Genomic DNA, 15,291 nt, shown 5'->3' on the forward strand with positions numbered 1-15,291 from the left:
GGCTGCCGGAACAGCAACGCATATTCTGCTTTGGAACCCTGCAGCCCAATGGTATCAATGTGGACTTCACAAGCTTCAAGATCTCCCCTTCCACCACTGCATCCCAAAACCAGCCCAGCCTCTCTCCGCTTCCCTAACCTGTTCTTCCTCTCACCCATCCCTTCCTCCCACCTCAAGCTGCACCCCCATTTCCTACCTACCACCTCTTCCTGCCTCCTTGACCTGTCCATATTCCCTGGACTGACCTATCCCCTCCCCACCTCTTAACCTATACTCTCCTCTCTCTACCTATCTTCTTTTCTCTCCATCTTCGGTCCGCATCCCCCTCTCTCCCTATTTATTCCAGTTCCCTCTCCCCATCCCCCTCTCTGATAAAGGGTCTAGGCCCGAAACATCAGCTATTGTGCTCCTGAGATGCTGCTTGGCCTGCTGTGTTCATCCAGCTCCATGCTTTGTTATCTTGGATTCTCCAGCATCTGCAGTTCCCATTATCACATCAGCTTAATACCAACCTTCACTCCCTGACCTGGTGCTTCCCTGTTATACACCACATGTTAACTTAATGTCAGCATATGTCTGCTATCTTCTTGGCATCCTGGGGATTTATTTAATGCCCACTCATGCCAAACCACCTTTGTCCTTAAATTCACCACGTCAAATCATCCAGTACCCACCATATCAGGAGCGATGTTGAAGAAAATGAAGATCCAAATTTCTTTTGCAGCTTTTACCAAAGAGATTTTTTTTCGTAAAAACAGACTTGTATGTATCGCTCCACACCAAAAACTGTTAATCTTTCCATGAACTATTTCAGATACTCATCAAAATGTGAACTTACAATCCCCTGCTGAGATCATTATAGCTTAAGGATGCCAGTTGAGCTTTAGTAATTATACCAAGACAGTCCTTGGGGTAATCTCACCAAACAGGTATTGCAACTGTTAGACCAGATAATTTATTTTAACTTCCCACTAATACAGGCAACTCCTTTTTTTCCTTATTTTTAAAGGGCACTTGACTTAAATAACTCTACAAATTGTCAGTTTTATGTATGTTTTCTACTCCCCAAGAGTATTCAGCCTACCTTAAATTGTGTAATTCTTATCCTAAGAGGAAAGGCATTTGCTACAGCAAAGCAAATGTGTGGTTTGAACCTTTGGGCATGGCTTTATGTAATTCTGGGCCAAGACATAGGCGGGCGAAAGGGCAATGTTTATCATTGAGCGCAGGATGAGTGGGTGAATAGACTCTGATAGAGATTGTAGAGTTTTTTTGATGACAAGTTTGTGGAGGGTGGAAAGTGATAGCTGGCCACCAGAACATTCAGATAGTTGAATCTAGACATAGACGAGGCAATCAGCAACTGACGAATTGAGGCAGTGAAGGAGATAGGCAATGTCACAAAGAAGGAAGTAGGTTGGTCTTTATGATTCAGAAAGAGGGTTTGAGGTTAGAAACTCACCTCTGGGCCAGTTAGAATGCTGATGTTACAAACAGTCTGGTTGAACCTGAGACAGCAGCCTGTGATTGGCATGGAATTACTGGTGAGGTAATGGAGTTTGTAGCAGGGAATATAAACAATGCTTTGGTCTTCTGACAATTTTATTGAAAGAAATTGCAGCTTGCAATTGGTTTATTGACTGGATGTTGGACAAGCAGTATGACAACAAAGAAACTAGAGCTACTATAGAGAAGTGCTGCTGAGATAGAGATAGAGTCTGTCATTGCTTATGATACATTTATCTATTGTTATCATGCAATTCATATTGAAAAATCTTTTATCTGTATAAGAGTATAATAACTCAAATCCAGCATCCTCAAGTCTGAGGTTGTGTTAAGTTTTGGAACCTTCTGAATTCAGGTCAGGGAGTTGACTGATGGTGGTTTAACCTGTCCTTTACCCACACTTCAGGTGTGGGGAAAGATTGAGAAGGAAAGTGCTTCATGGTAATCTCAACTGAATTTTTCCTGCTATAGGTAATTCTAATACAATTAATGCAGTTACATGAAAGATAAATAAAAAGACTTTATTCACTGATGTGGAAATCACTGGCTGGGCCAACATTTATTTCAGCCACATTGCTATGTTCATAAATCAGTTGTGGACACACAAAGTTGTGCTGAACTAGATAGGTTTCACAGTAATCATCAATAGTTATCATCTGACCAGATCTTCTTAATGGCAGATTTTATCCTATCTGCCATGGGGTGATTTGAACCCAAGTTCCTGCAGCATTGGTCTCTGGTTCTGGACTATTAGTCAATTGACATTACCACTACACCACAACGTCCCTGTGTGTTTATGAAAGAACATTTCTTACTATGTTGATTTAGCAATGTTTTTAGTCTTTAGTAAGTCAGTGATGCGTAACTGGATAATAAAATGTGAGGCTGGATGAACACAGCAGGCCCAGCAGCATCTCAGGAGCACAAAAGCTGACATTTCGGGCCTAGATCCTTCATCAGAGAGGGGGATGGGGTGAGGGTTCTGGAATAAATAGGGAGAGAGGGGGAGGCGGACCGAAGATGGAGAGAAAAGAAGATAGGTGGAGAGAGTATAGGTGGGGCGGAAGGGAGGGGATAGGTCAGCCCAGGGAAGACGGACAGGTCAAGGTGGTGGGATGAGGTTAGTAGGTAGATGGGGGTGCGGCTTGGGGTGGGAGGAAGGGATGGGTGAGAGGAAGAGCAGGTTAGGGAGGCGGAGACAGGTTGGACTGGTTTTGGGATGCAGTGGGTGGATTGGAAGAGCTGGGCTGGCTGTGTGGTGCAGTGGGGGGAGGGGACGAACTGGGCTGGTTTAGGGATGCAGTTGGGGAAGGGGAGATTTTGAAACTGGTGAAGTCCACATTGATACCATTAGGCTGCAGGGTTCCCAGGCGGAATATGAGTTGCTGTTCCTGCAACCTTCGGGTGGCATCATTGTGGCACTGCAGGAGGCACATGATGGACGTGTCGTCTCAGGAATGGGACGGGGAGTTAAAATGGTTTGCGACTGGGAGGTGCAGTAGTTTGTTGCGAACTGAGCGGAGGTGTTCTGCAAAGCGGTCTCCAAGCCTCCGCTTGGTTTCCCCAATGTAGAGGAAGCCACACCGGGTACAGTGGATGCAGTATACCACATTGGCAGATGTGCAGGTGAACCTCTGCTTAATGTGGAATGTCATCTTGGGGCCTGGGATAGGGGTGAGGGGGGAGGTGTGGGGGCAAGTGTAGCATTTCCTGCGGTTGCAGGGGAAGGTGCCGGGTGTGGTGGGGTTGGAGGGCAGTGTGGAGCGAACAAGGGATTCACGGAGAGAGTGGTCTCTCCGGAAAGCCGACAGGGGTGAGGATGGAAAATGTCTTGGGTGGTGGGGTCGGATTGTAGATGGCGGAAGTGTCGGAGGATGATGCGTTGTATCTGGAGGTTGGTGGGGTGGTGTGTGAGAACGAGGGGGATCCTCTTTGGGCGGTTGTGGCGGGGGTGGGGTGTGAGGGACGTGTTGCGGGAAATACGGGAGACGTGGTCGAGGGCATTCTCGATCACTGTGGGGGGAAAGTTGCGGTCCTTGAAGAACTTGGACATCTGGGATGTGCGGGAGTGGAATGTCTTGTCGTGGGAGCAGATGCGGCGGAGGCGGAGGAATTGGGAATAGGGGATGGAATTTTTGCAGGAGGGCATGAAGCACTCTCCTTCTCAACCTTACCCCATGCCTGAGGCATTGTGATGGACAGGTTAAACCACCACCAATCAACTGTCTGTAATGCGATGCTACCTGCATTATGGTTTAACAGGATCATTCAGAAGGGTGCATGGATAGCTTATACAAACTAAATTACTTTTTAATTGCAAGTTCCATTTGGAGAATATATCCTAAGTGTAGAAGCTAATCTACTGCAAAAAAACCTACAATTACATCATTTTTAATTGGTTTCTTCTGCACTTTTGGCTCATATTAGTGCATGCATTGGAACTGAAACAGTAAATTTAGTGTATACCTTAGGACTGTGTGCCCAATGTTTGTGAGGCTCAATCAATGATCAACTACTACTGCACTTGATGCCATGTGTAATTGTTATAGGAATCAGTACCAGACTTGCAGAATAAATGGAAGAAATTCCAAGCCTCTGGAGATTTGGGAGAAATGGGAGCTTTTAAAAATAGCTCAAAGCAAATAGATCTAATATTGAAAGGGAGAGACTGCTTTTCTAAGTCACTCCATTATAGAATTTTGGATTATCAGAACATGAGTCGATATAGCACAAAAGGTTAACTCAAAATTTATTGTATTTACTTGACATTATTGACTGAAGGCATCAGCAATTGTAGAGAGAATCAGTTTCACAAAGGTTTGCAGAATGATGTTGAAACTGTTCAAGAACTGATCTTTCCTTTGGCTGGATCAGATGCAGAGAGTTGAATGACTTTCTTAAATGCCTAAATTTTTTGTTACTTTCGTGTTTGCCAGCCACTTACCCCGTGCTGTAAATATGGTCCAGTTGCCAATAAAGACTATGTGATAAGTTATATGTGATTTAAAGAACCCAATTGAATATGTGGAGATAACACTTTATCTAATGATAAATTTGGCATATAAGATTAATTTAAAGGTTAAAGGGTACAAAAAGTCTGACTCCACTATCTCAATATATTATTTGTGAAGACACTTAGCTGCTTATAAAGAGTTGCTGAATTAGGGTGACTCAGGAGCCCTTACAAAATATCGGGCGGGACCTCATTCTGGTCTTCCGCAAAATAAAACCGCAGTTACGGCAATTTTCTCTTGCATGGGATGAAGGTTTGGGTAGCTATCTATTAGCAGAACTCCCTGCGCCAGATCCACTAAGGACATGGGCAGTTTGATCCCTCCCCTACAATTTTAGTGGAGTCAGGATCTTTCAGTAGGTTGACATTATTCCCAACCTCTCAGAGGATGCTTGGGTCACAAGTGGGGAACCAAAACAAAACACAAACCCGCTCCTCTAATTATTTGTGACATGTTTTGAAATACAAAAGAAAAAGTTTTTTTCCAGATTCAATATTTTGACTTTTTTTTGATTTGCTAATGGGATATGACTGTTGCTGGTTAGGTCAACATTTATTGTCAATCTCTAATTTCCCTTGGGAAGGTGGAGGTGAGCTGCCATTTTGAATTGTTGTAGTCCTTCAGCTGAAAAGACACATCATGCTGTTGGAAGTGTGTTCTAGGATTTTTGAACCAGCAACATACTTCCAAGTCCAAGAGGTGGGTATTTGGGAGGGGAGCTTGTAAATGGTGGTGTTCACATCGATTTACTGCCCTTGTTCTCCTTGATGACAGGTTTGAAAGTTGTTTTCAAAGGAGCTTTGATGAGTTAATGCAGACCATTTTGTTGAAACATCAGTCGTGGAGAAAGTGACTGTTAAACATGATGGACGGGGTGCCAGTCAAGCAGGCTTCTTTATCTTGGATGGTGTTAAGCAATTTTATTATTGTTGGACCTTTGCTGATCGAGCCAAATGAAGTGTATTCCATCACACACATGACTTGTGCCTTGTGGGCAAATGTTGGAAATTGAGATACTTGCTGCAGAATTCCTAACTTGAGACTGGGTTTTATAGCCACAGTATTTACATGACCGGTTCAGTTCAAATTCTGGTCAACGGTAATCTATAGGATGTTGATATTAGGGGTTTGAGCAATGGTAATGGCATTAAAAATCAAGGACAATGTTTAGATTCCCCTTTGTTGGAGACAGTTATTGCCCAGCACTCCTATTGCAAGAACTTGTCACATCTCAGCGCTGACTGAGATTTTCAAAGTCTTCTGCACATGGGCATCAGATGCTCCTGTATATGAAGAGTTGTGAATGGTGCTGAACATTGTGGAAACACAAGTGGACTTCCCTGTTTCTGATTATATGATAGAAGGAAGGTTTTTGGCAAAACCGGTGAACATATAAATGTGGAGCTGGAAAAGCACAGCTGGTCAGAAAGCATCCCCGGAACAGGAAAATCAATATTTCAGGCCGAAACCCTTTGTCAGGTCTGGAGAGGATGAAGGGAGCCCAGAAATAAATAGAGGGAGAGGTTGGGGCTAGGGGTAGGGTCGGTGAGATGGAGATAGGTGAATACAGATAGGGTGTTGTTGTAGTTAGTCAGTGGGAAGTGTGGAGTGGATAAGTGAGTCAGAAGATAGACAGGTTGGAGGTGGAGAGATTTCAAAGCTGATGAAGTCAATTTTCAGGCCATTGGGCTGTAAGCTCCCCAAGGTGAGTTATGAGGTGTTGATCCTTCAGTTTACATTTGGCCTCATGCTGGCAGTGGAGGAGGCCAAGGATGGTCATGTCACCGGGAGTGTTGGGGGAGTAGTTAAAGTGGATGGCAACTGGAAGGTCAGGTTGGTTGGTGTGTGCAGAGCACAGATGCTCTGAAAACCAGTCCCCGAATCTGCTTTTGGTATCCCATATATGGTGAAGACCACATCGGAAGCAATAGATACTGTAGTTGAGTATTTTTTAAAATTCATTTATGTGACGAGCGCGTCGCTGGCTAGGCCAGCATTCATTGCCCATCTCTAAAGGTCCAGAGGACAGTTAAGAGTCACCCACGTTGTTGTGGGTCTGGACTTACATGTAGGCCAGACCAGGTAAGGATCGACAGTTTTCTTCCCTAAGGGGGATTAGTGAACCAGATGGGTTTTTCATTAGATTCTTAATTCCAGATGTTTTATTGAATTCAAATTCCACCATCTGCCAAGGTAGGGTTCAAACTCGGGTCCCCAGAACATTATCTGGGTCTCTGGATTAACAGGCCAGCGATAATACCACTAGGCCATTGCCTCCCAGGTACAGATGAATCTCTGCCAGATTTGGAAGGAATATTTGGGACCTCGTACGGAGGTGAGAGGGGAGGTGTAGGGGCAGGTGTAGCACCTCCTGTGGTTGCAGGGAAAGCGGTTGCAGGTGTGGTGAAAGGGCCGGTGGGGAGTCTGAAGCTGACGAGAGAGTGAATGGTCCCTGCGGAAAGTGGACAGGAGTGGGGAGGGAGATATCTTTTTGGTAGTGGGGTCTGATTGTAGGTAGAGAAAATAGTGGAGCATGAAGCATTGTATTTGGAGGTTGGTGGGGTGGTATGTGAGGTCCAAGGGGACTGTATCCTTATTGTTGTTAGTGGGCAAGGATTTGAGGGCAGAAGCACAGGAAGGGGTAAGATGCAGTTGAGCGTATCCTTAATAACTGAGGAGGGGAAACCACGTTCCCTAAAGGTAGGAAAATATCTGGAAAGTCCTAGGTAGAACGCCTCCTGCTGGGAGCAGATATGGCAGAGGCAGAGGAGTTGTGAGTATGGAATAGACAAAGTTGGGTGTAGGATTCCACCCTGATGAACTCCTGTAGTGATATCATAGGGCTGCGGTGATTGATATCCAACAATGATGACCATCTACCTATGTGCCAGTAATGCCTGATATCAGTGAAGTGTTTTACCCTGTTATTATTGTTGACTCCAGTGTCTTCAACTATTTTTTGGTATACCATGGAGTGATCAAATTGGATGAAGACAAGGATCAGTTATGCTGGGGACCTCAGGAGGAGGCTGAGATGGGTCATCTAGTCGGCATTTCTCACTGAGCATGGATGCAAATGCTTCTGCCTTGTTTTTTGCAATGATTTGCTGAGCACCTCATTATTGACAGTGGGCTCATTAGTGAAAATTGCAACACTATTCAAGAATGGATGAGACTGGATTGCACAGCTAAGATCAGGCCTATTGATTGCAGGATCACTTATTCTGTCTATGATATGCTGCTTTTGCTGTTTTGCATTTGTAGGCTTGTGTTGTAGCTTTGTCTGGTTGATATCTCATTTTTAGGTGTACTGGATGCTGCTTTTGGCTTGAATTAATGTACTCTTCATTGAAGCAGCATTTATCTACTGGCTTGATGGTAATGGTGGACATGCTTGGAATTTTATGAGCTCAAACATTGAAATTGAATACAATTCTGCTGATGGCCACCTCATGGGTGTCTAGTTTTGAGTTGATCGACTTGTTTGAAGTTTGTCCCATTTAACATGTGGTCATGGCTATAACACAATGTACCCTCATTGTGAAAATGGGCTCTTTTCTCAACAAAGAATGTGCATTGATTACTCTTACTGATGCAGTCATTGCAGTTTGCAATGAGTAGACTGGCAAAGATTAGATCAAGTAGATTTTTCCTTTCATCTCTGATGAAGGGTCTAGGCCCGAAACGTCAGCTTTTGTGCTCCTGAGATGCTGCTTGGCCTGCTTTGTTCATCCAGCTTCACACTTTGTTATCTTGGATTCTCGAGCATCTGCAGTTCCCATTATCTCAGATTTTTCCTTTGTGTTGGTTCTCTCGTGATCTCCTGCGGACCCACTGTCGTGGGCTATGTCCTTTAGGATTTGGTCATTCTCCCGATCCAGTCTTAGTAATGGACATTGAAATCCCCAATCCAAAGCACATTCTCTGCCTTTGGTATTTTCACTTTCTATCAATTCAATATTTTGAACAGTTCTCAGGGTTTTTCATGAAAGGTGAACGCTGTGATTGCTTGGCAGTGTTTCAACAATGTTCCGAACCACTTATCTTTGTCGGGAGCTGCACTTACCTTGAGGATGTTAGTGAAATGCTATTCATTTTCACAAAGTATTCACAACTTGAGGGAATTTCTAAATGGGTTTTATGATTGTGATTCTTTTGATTGGCTATATTAGATTATTCAAAGTTTTTATCTACAGTTCTATTTCAAAGGCATAGTCCTGAAGTTTACCTCTGGTAGATCCTGGGTGATGGGCTACAGAGGATGCATGATGGACTTGGAGAGCCATGACACATATGGAGAAATGACTATGAGGGGAAAAGGGGTGGGGGTTTTTGGGGAGTGCAAAGTGCCTGGAGGGTAAGTATGGGGCAGGGTTCAATGAATGAAGGTTGAGTGTTTAATAGCCACCAAAATTTTGCTGATGTTCCACTCAGAAGAGGGCATTCCAGCCTGCTAGCCTTGCCATCCATCCATGCTATTGCAACCTTAGATCTGCCACCTGAGGCTGCAAACCTGACTCTATTATGCCCATACCTCCCTGACATGACAATACGACTGACTGGGGCCTTTATACAGGTGGTGGGTCTGCCAAATTCCCAAAACATCTTAATTGCCTCCTCCACAAAAATCCAGCCCTTAAATCTCAATAATCTCATGTGGAGTATATTTCAAGAGTGTGGTTAAAAAAAATCTTTATTCAATTCAGGAGATTAGTTCACTTGAAAGATAGGTATTCATTATGGCGCATCTATCAAAGAGTTAAAGGTTGAGCAATAAATTGAAATCATATCTGACAATAAGCATCTGTACAGGATTGAGCAATATCTCTTTTTCCTATTTGTATCCAGAAGTAGGTTGTAAGGTTGTAGGCCAGAATAAACAAATGGGACCTGTTAGATGTTGTTTAGATAACAATCTAACAATCATAAATCAAGAAAGGGACACTTGAGAGCAGCAGAGGAAGTTCTGACTTCCCCGAGAAAGCAATATATCTGGATAAATTATTCAGGATATTATGATTTCTCAAGCAGCATATTATACACCGGATGCATTTCTGCAGGACCAATAGACCAAATTGCAGAAAGCAGACAAAATGACAAAAACAGTAAAAGTAATCAAACACACCTTATTGGGCTTCTTAAATGCAGAAATGTCACTGCTGCGACTCCATGAGAAAACTAACAGAAATCAGGGAAATGGTCAGCAAAGGGTGAAGTAGCATTAATAGGCTTAAAAGTATTTATTCCACTGAATGAAAAATGATATGCATCTCTGCATGGTAGGTGAATCAACACTTTTGTGAACAACACATGTGCTTACTGTGGAGTATTTCAGGGGGAACCATGTATGAAGCAAAGTTCCTGTGATCTTGAAGCAGACATATCCCCACCAAGAATCAGCTGGGTGAATAAAAAAAATCAAAAGAATTGCAGATGCTGTAAATCAGGAACAAAAATAAAGTTGCTGGAAAAGTTCAGTGGGTCTGGCAGCATCAACACTGTTGACCCTTGCTCGGAACCTCACTAGCTGGGTGATATGTAGAGTAAATTCCTTCAGGTAGATGAGGAATGTGATAAAAATTTGAAGCAGTTTTTGTTTTGATGTGGAAACAGAATTATTGATGTCAGAGCTGCATCATATATATTCGTGGGGATCAGTAGGACCTGTTTGGTCTGTAAAGCTGGAGAAAACATGATGGTTGAATACGAAGAAGATATTACCTTAATAAAATATAGCCTATTACCTTCGAGCAAGTAGGTTACATTTACATTTACAGGTTACATTGGCATTTAGACATTGTGACTGAGACTATGAGAGAGTCCTCCACTGTCAATTCTTACTCTTCCAAGATCCTAAGCTAGTGCTCTGCCAAACTGTCCAAATTCATGCGATATCATCATATTGGGCAGTCCTTAATACACTCCTCAGAATGAACCCTTTCAGACCCATACACCCTTGTACAATAATTCTCCATTATACTATAAGCTGTAAAGCTACTGAAGGACATATTTGCTCTAGAGGGAGTGCAACATGGTTCATTAGACTCATTCATGGTGCTAGAGCATTGTTCGATGAGGGGAGATTGCGTATACTGGCCATATATTCCCTGGAGTTTAGAAGAATGAGGAGTGATCTGTGTGAAAATTGGTGACAGGGTGGAGGCTGAGAAAATGTTTTGACTGACTGGTTTACCTAGAACATGGGCTCACATTTTCAAAACAAGGAATTATCCAATCAGGATTGTGCTAGGAAATAATTTTGTCACTCGGAAAGTTGTGAACCTTAGCTGTGGATGTTCAATAGTTGTGTCTATTGTTGGCAGAAGTTGATATTTTGCTTAGTTCCCAAAAATCAAAGAAGTTTACAAATAATTTAGAAGAGTGGATTTGAGGTACAGTATCAACAATGGTCTTGTTGAATGACAGAGAAGTCTCGAAGGGCTAATTGGCCTTCTGCTGCACCTATTTCTTATATGAGCATAACCAGAATACAAATTCCTTGAGCCTTATAAATCTCAGGCTCATTTGTGACAATGGGGTGTCCCAGATTGGTCATCCTCATTCCTATTGGATCAATAATATGAATCTGTTGTCCAGTCATATTGCCAACTAAGGATGGTGAAGTACTCTGACAAGGCAGAGAGCATACTGATTAAATTGCAAAAAAAAACAAATTGCCTTTTTGTATTGAAGTAGGGATTGGGGTTAATATTAGTAGGGTTAAAATGAAAATGCACAATAGTGTTTGAAAACAAAACTGCGCTGTTTCTTCAGGATACTTGACCAAACGTGGTTTCGGGAATGTTAGTTCAACAGTTGTAATGAGAACTGCCCAGATAAGCAGGTAATTCATTTCCACCAAAACCTAAGAGATAAGTGAAATTGAAGGCCAGGTGAGATGATTGAATGATAATTAGCAAACCCAAGACTGAAGATTGAAATAAGAGGGACGTGCAAAGCTAAGAACTATGCATATGAGCTGTAAACTCTATTATCTAGAACTTCTTTGTGGAACTGAGATACATTCCCTTGCAGATGTTTGAATAAAATCCTTGCTTCCTTGAGCCATTTGGACTTGGAGTGGTCATTATTCACCACAGCAGTACATTTTGTTCAGTTATTCTGTTAGTACAGCCATGATTCAGTGGCACCACTCTTGTCTTTGAGGCACAAATCATCCAGTCTGGGCTATTTGGGAATCCAAATCCACCAGCAATGCCTTTAACTCTTAACTCTCCTCTGAAATTTTTTAGCAAGCCACTCATTTGTCAACCTTTTCCAGATCAGTTAGAAATGAGCAATAGATGTTTGTTTTGTCAGCGATGGACACAGCTAGTGAATGAATTTTAAAAATCACTTTTTTTTATGAAGGTGTTAACAGTATTAGACTTATTGAATTTAATTTCATAGCTTGTCACTGTGCTATTTGAACCAACAACCTGCACAACTGCACAATTTTTGCTCTCATAAAACTTTAGAGTATATAACTTTCAAACAGTGAAAGATTCATAAATTGTCACATTTACCAAAGTTAAACATGCTCTTTGTACAGCAAGTGCCCTAACATAAGCCTGCAATTACAGTAAGAGAAGGGGCTGGAAAGATTATGTCCTTAAAGCCAATCTATCTATATATAAAGCTCAAGTAAATGCTTTATTTAGGGAAAAAAAAATGCTTCTTTGCCCTGGATCAAAGAAATTAGAGTTTGAATTTTTTGAGTATTTATATTCAAATCACTATTTGATATATTATTATGCTAATATATGCTTGAATAGAACTGCAAGAAGTAATAAAAAGCAATTTTGTCCTATGTTTAGTCATCGTTTTTACCTTATCAACACATTAAATGGAGCAGTGAGACAAGATTAATGTCAAAGAAAATCTTCTGGAATATGATCCACCAGGATGGAGCTAAGATTTCACCGGGACCATTTGTATGACTGGAAACTAAATGTAATCATCACCTTTTATAGCAAGGATATTTGTCCAACATGGGGGAGGTGTGAAACCCTTGCAAAATTATGTATCATGTAACCCTAATTTCTGTATTACTGGTTTGAATGTTTGAATGTGATTTAATACCTTTTTTAACAAGAGTTCTGCCTGAGTGCATTAAGACGTCTCCTGTTCAGTTGTACCTTAACTTGAAAACAAAATCAATCTACCAAAGTAGTATTTAAGTCCTATTTATGGTTAGTAATAGAGATTCATGTTCCTGTAATTCAATTCTTTGCAAAGTTTAATTTGTGAATGGAGTTTAATGATTTATTTGTACCTTTCGTGACGTTATTTGAATGCTTAATTGCAATAATCAATGATGTTTCCTGGTTCATGTGTGTTCATTCAGAGTGCTTAGCGGCAGAACCTCATTTCTAAGTTTCCATAATTGTTCAATTCTCACAACAGCAAGTTTCAGCAAATTACTTTACCAGATTGTCATGTTGAAATGTTGTTGAAAACTTGATTTTATGGGTCCCCAAGCTGTATAAGTTGTGATCTTCCACTGTATGTGTGGTCTGTCTCCATTCTGACAAGCCCTACCCATGCCCCGCCACCCACCTCTGCTCCCCCCGGCACCACCACCACCACCAACGGCCTGTCCCCAAATATACTGTTGAGGTTATCCTATAAAATAAAAACATTAATCCAATACACTTTTTGAGAATGTACTTGGGTGTCAAATTATCATTATGTTTATATCAAGTGTGCATTTTACTCAGTGTCTGACAATGATTGCAGAATTGATCTCCATAGTGTGTCATATCAATATCATCAGCTCACTTTTATTCCAATTTGGCGTTCTGAATGCACAGTCACATGTTTGATGTGGCCTGCACTAGAAACCATTTTGGAACAGATAGTAGCTGAATGTCTTCACAACATGACATCAATCTATGGAACCCTGATTTAATTCTGGCAGTGTTATTGTTGATTTCATTGCCCTATTTCATGCTCTGTTTTCAATATGCACAGGTGAACACGCATTCAACAGCGGTAAGGAACTCCCATCGGTGCTGTGTATAGAGATCATTTACACTCTCTCGTGTTAGTTGTTGATTAACTTCTGCTGGCTCTCCCTGAGTTTGCTAATGTGTTTAGTGATTTGCAGAATTGTTTGAAGTTCGTGACTGTGGGAAGTGCTGACATGGAAAAGGCCTTGGTTCTGATTTCAAGGATTTATGTCAAGCTATTTGTTCGCACGCAATTCTTGGTGTCACACTTACCTAATTATATGGCTACCAGTCCTTGCTGTGAAGAAGAGTCACATTGATTTGAAATGCTAACTCTAATACTCACTCCTCAGATGTTGCAAGGCTTGCAGAGTAATTCTGTTTTTAAACAGAGTAGTAGCTGAGAAGAGAAACTTGTTTTTAAAGTTCTCTCTACCACTGATTGAGGCTCCACTGCAAACTTTGATTTTTTTTTAAAGTGTACTTATGGTTGAAGAATTAAACTTCATTTTTAAAGCATTTCTGCCATATTTATATTTTACAAGTTCACAATCCAACATGCTGTCACTTATAGGATTTTTTTAATTGAACTGGTTACAACATGGATGCCTTTAGAGAATACCTTGGTGGACGTCACATGACAGTAGATAGGCAAGAGTAATATTGATATAGTTAGACTTTTCTATCCAAATGTCCCCTTTTCATACAAAAGAATTGCACGTATTACAATTTACAATGTAAACGACTCCAGTTATGCATATGTCCGCAACTATACTCTTGGCTTTGCAGTTTGTTATGAACATCAACCTCCACATGTATATTGTGCATGCAACATTTAAAATAAAAAAAATCTCTGGGATGTGTGTGTCACTGGTTGGCACCATTTCTTGCCCACCTCTAGTTGCCCTTGAGAAGGTGACGGTGAGATGCCTTTTTAAACTGCTGCTGGCCACCTGCTGTGGGTTGACCCACAATGCCATTAGGCAAGGAATTTTAGGATTTTGACCAGCAACAGTAAAGGAACAGTGATATATTTCCAAGTCAGGAGGATGAGTAGCTTGGAGGGGAAATTGCCGGTGGTGGTGTTCCCACATATTTTCTGCCCTTGTCCTTCTAGAAAGAAGTAGCCATCGATTTGGAGGGTGCTGGCTGAGGATCTTTGGTGAATTTCTGCAATAAATCTGGTAGATAGTTCACTCTGCTGCTGCTGAGCATCGGTGGTAGAGGGAGTGAATGCTTATGGATGTCACGTCAATCTAGCGGGCTGCTTTGTGCTGGATGGTGTCAAGCTTCTTGAGTGCTGTTGGGGCTGCACTCTTCCAGGCAAGTGGGGAGTTTTCCATCACACTCCTGACTTGTGACGTGTATATGGTGGAAACGCTTTGAGGAGTCAGAAAATGAGTTACTCACCATCATATCCCTAGCTTCTGACCTGTTCTTGTAGCCACTGTGTTTATGTGGTGAGTCCAGTTGAGTTTCTTGTTGATGAAAACCCCCAGGATGGGGGTTGACCGTGGGGTGATCTAGTGGTGGTAACACTGGTGAATGCCAAGGGATAGTGTTTAGATTGTCTCTTATTTGTGATCGCCATAGCATAGTATTTATATGGCACGAATGTCACTTGCCACTTGTCAACCAAAGCCTGGATATTGTCCATAACTTGTTGCATTTGAACATGGGCTGTCTCAGTATCTGAGAAGTTGTGAATGGTTCTGAACATTGCGCAATCATTGGCAAACATCCCCACTTCTGACCTTGTGATGGAGGGAAGGTCGTTGACAAAGCAACCAAAGATCTTTGAGCTGAGCAACTCTTGCAGA

Source organism: Stegostoma tigrinum, chromosome 14, assembly GCF_030684315.1.
Source record: "Stegostoma tigrinum isolate sSteTig4 chromosome 14, sSteTig4.hap1, whole genome shotgun sequence".
In the NCBI taxonomy this organism is placed as follows: Eukaryota; Metazoa; Chordata; class Chondrichthyes; order Orectolobiformes; family Stegostomatidae; genus Stegostoma; species Stegostoma tigrinum.